The sequence below is a fragment of the Octopus bimaculoides genome, chromosome 3 (genome assembly GCF_001194135.2).
Source record: "Octopus bimaculoides isolate UCB-OBI-ISO-001 chromosome 3, ASM119413v2, whole genome shotgun sequence".
NCBI classification, from domain to species: domain Eukaryota; kingdom Metazoa; phylum Mollusca; class Cephalopoda; order Octopoda; family Octopodidae; genus Octopus; species Octopus bimaculoides.
In genome coordinates, this window is record NC_068983.1 from 61,845,692 (window position 1) to 61,849,756 (window position 4,065).

Sequence of the window (4,065 nt, forward strand, 5' to 3'; positions counted from 1 at the left end):
TGGAATCTAAAAACAGAAACAATTCCTATCATAGTAGGTGCCTTAGGTATAATAAAAAAAATATTCAGACAAATACATAACAAAAACACCAGGACTTACAAATATATATAACATACAGAAAATTGCACTACTGGGTACTGCACACATTCTACGCAAAACACTTTCAATACAGTAAACATAAGAGCACCACAGCAATCCACAGCACATACTCAAGGCGCACAGAGCTGCGCTCGGTAGTGAAGTGAAAGCACGTTATAAAAATAAAACTACTGAACCATAATAATAATAAGGATGATGATGATGATGATGATGATGATGATGACGACAACAACAACAACAACTTCTGACGGAGGAGCCCAAGGTGATGGCTCGCTGGCCATTGTACTTTGAGGAGTTGTATAAGGTGGGCCTACCTAGATCTGGTCTCAATACTACGATGCTTTCAGCACTGGGGACCCCCCTGCTAGTCAGCTGTGATTTGCCGTGAGAAGATGAGGTTCAAACGGCAGTAAATCATCTCAAGAGCGGGAAGTCAGCCTGCATTAGACGCATTCATGGGGAGATGTTGTAGCCTTGTTCTTGCAACAGGTTATCTGTTCACTCTGGAGCAGCGGGCTAATACTACCTGGCTTTAAGAGGGGCATAACTATCCCACTCTGAAAAAGTAGAAATGACTGCCACGACTGTATCACTTAAAGATCTATTGCTCTCTTTTCATTGACCGGTAATGTCTTTGCCAGTGTCATCCTGAATAGAGTGCGAAATCATCTACTTACCCCTCATCGGTCGGAGCAGTCAAGGTTCGCCACAAAGAGGTCAACTACTGACAGGATCGCAGCTCTTGTGTACTCATTGAACGCAAGCAGAGCTTTCGGCAGGGACTTCTTACAGCCTGTCTATTTGCACAAGGCGTCTGACTCGATGGACAGGGATATGCTTCGGAGTATTCTGGAGCTGAGAGATATACCTTCTCAACTATTTGGACTGATGATGGCCTTGTACACCTGAACAGTGGGTGGAGTACGGATTGGGTGCTCAGTATCTAATATTTCCTCAGTTATACCTGGTGTTTGTCAGGGTTGTATATTGGCTTCCACTCTGTTCAATGCCTGCATGGATTGGATACTTGGCCGAATGGTGGCTCGATTGAGTTGTGGTACATTCGTGGGTGAAACTAGATTTAAAGGCCTAGAATTTGCTGATAATGCAGTTATTCATGTTGAGTCTTTCGATGTCTTAAAGAGTGCTCTCCTTTCGTCGAATGAGGAAGTGGAACCACTTGGCCTAAGAGTCTCTAGGATCAATACAAAGATTCAGTCCTTCATTGGCTTCTTGGAGGACTCCACCTCATCTGTCTCTGTTGCGTGTGAGAACGTCGGAGTTGTTGACCATTTAACTTATCTCGGCGATGAGATTCATAGAAGCATCAAATGTGAGTCTGAAGTCCTAAAAAGACTTAAACGAGATGATGTAGTTATGGACATGTCGGACAAAGGTATCTGGGTCTTTAGGTCTCTACTTCTCCCTGTCCTGAACTACTTTGGTACCAGGACACTTTGCAGGATTATGTGTTACCATAGGTCAAATTTAGTATCCAACCAACGACTCGGCTCAAAAACTGGGATGCATCTTATTACTTGTATGAATCGGGAGCGCCAGCTCAGACTGCTTGGCTATGTTGTTCGATTTTTCCGAGTTAGACCTTTCTTTCCGTGTTCTCTTCACTGAGGATCCCATATAACCACGGTAGATGAAAAGGTATCTCGTAGAGATGGGGACTGACTGGGACTCTACTCAATGGGTCGGTCGGGAGAACCCGAAATTACACCGACAAATGGTGAATACAGCAAGGCACTGTAACAGCACATTCCTTCACACCTGACCTTATCACCATCATCATCATCATCATCATCATCATCATCATCATCATTATTATTATTATTATTATTATTATTATTATTATTATTATTATTATTATTATTATTATTATTAAAACAGCGACCTTGTAGACAGGTTACTGCATCGAACAAAATGCTACCGGCTTATACTATCTGGACTTTTTATTGTTATCATTACTTTCATCACGAAATTTTTGCTTTTGCATAGTCCCAGGCCAAACTTGATCGAGTGAACTTATAATCGAAAGCATTCCATTGCGCTCATCTCATCTTATTTTAAAGGAAATTATTACCTATGTGCGCATCCATTTTTAGGAATTTAGGATGTAATTTCAAGGATATTTGGCTAGTAATTCTAGGAAGTTCACATTGGTACACGTATTTTGAGAAATAGTAACTCTTCTTATTACGTTTTGAGTTCCAGTCCCCACAAAGGTGGCATTTATGTTTATTTCCTCAGAGTCAATCACAAAAGTACTAGTAATATATGGAATTCGATTTAAAGAGCAACAGCTGAAAGTAGCTTTGCACTTGGTCAATCAATGCAGTATAGTAAAATCTTTCTCGTACATTCTAAGTTCAAATCTCATTGATATTGATTTTGCTCTTTAATCGTCAAGGGATCGATAAAAAACAAATGCTAGTAATACCCTGAAGGTGTTTCAGCTAAGTATAGTCTTCCTTTCACAAATGGTTTTCGTAATAAATTAGATTATAAGATAAATAGTAGTTAAGCACCATTGAAGTACTGGGTTTCTACAGAATCGATCATTCTTCTCTCCCTACTACAATTACGTAGCCCTTATCAAAGATCAATAATAAATCATCATCAATCATATCACTTTGTTTATGACTAAACACAAAAGATCTATAAGTTAGGAGAAGGAAAGAACAAAAATGTTCAAGACCCAATCATTTCCCGATTACATTAGCAGTGTTAGTAAAACAAACTAGCTACCAATGGCAATGAAAGAGGGATTGAGGTCTCACTTTGCGTGACACCACTTAATCTACGGAGTTTACGACAAAAAAAATCAATACAGTCTCTTTCCATGTATGTCTGAATGTACGTCTGCATGTGTGAGTATCGGTTTAAGTGCAAGTGTGTAAGTGTTTATCGTGTTCTTAACATATTTCCAATTTTTGTCAATGACCTCCCCATATTTAAAATTTACCGTTACACATTGTCCGGATGATCTTCACTAGCAATCCTTTTTGTAATAGGCTTAAAGCCCTGACGGTTGGAATTGTTGGGTGCAGGCTGGTCGATTACATTGACTTCAGTGCTCAACTGGTACTTATCTCATCGACCCCAAAAGAACAAAGTCGACCCAGGAAGAATTTGAACTCAGAATGTAAAGCAGCAAGAAATGCCGCAAATCATTCTGTCCGCCATGCTAACGACTCTTCCAGCTCACCGCCTTCACCCTCACTCATTTCAGAGACAGAAATGAAAACAACACACGATAACCTCACTAAAAGAAATATCATGATATTAATATTTCCAATATTTTTAATAACATACAGTATTTTATAACATTCAAAATATCAAATAATTTCTTTTAATAGCTACCAGTTTTGGGAAGAAATTTATAACATCTAGAACCACTACTATCCCCACCCCACTCAACAAAAAACAGACATTATTTCAACTAGATAAAATGATGTTGAAAACATTGGTTTCGTTTGACTTGTCTCAAAGTGTAAGAATTTATATTTGCAGGGAAATGTTATTGTTTTGAAGTTAACACCTTCCCCAAACGTGTTAGTGAGGCGAGGAAAATAAAATGGTTTCATTGAGGTATCGATTGCAATGTTTACAGCAGATGTAATAGAAAACAATAAACTTGTCTTCGCAACCACTACAAAAGTGTTTAATATATGAGAAAATATTTTACATAAGTCACACGAATAACTGAATGGTGTAGATTGAATATCTACTGTTCCTGTCAAGGGAGATTGTGCAAATATTTTGTTTCATAGAAGGTTTACAGAAGATAAAGATGATTGTATGTGATCCAATAGAGGTATAATGTTCGACAGAACTGCATGTTTGAGAGGGAAAATATAGTGTATGTGTTAGAGTTTATTCATGCTTCAATAGAAATGTTCATATATACACACAGAAGACTATATATATATATATATATACAGATACTATATATAT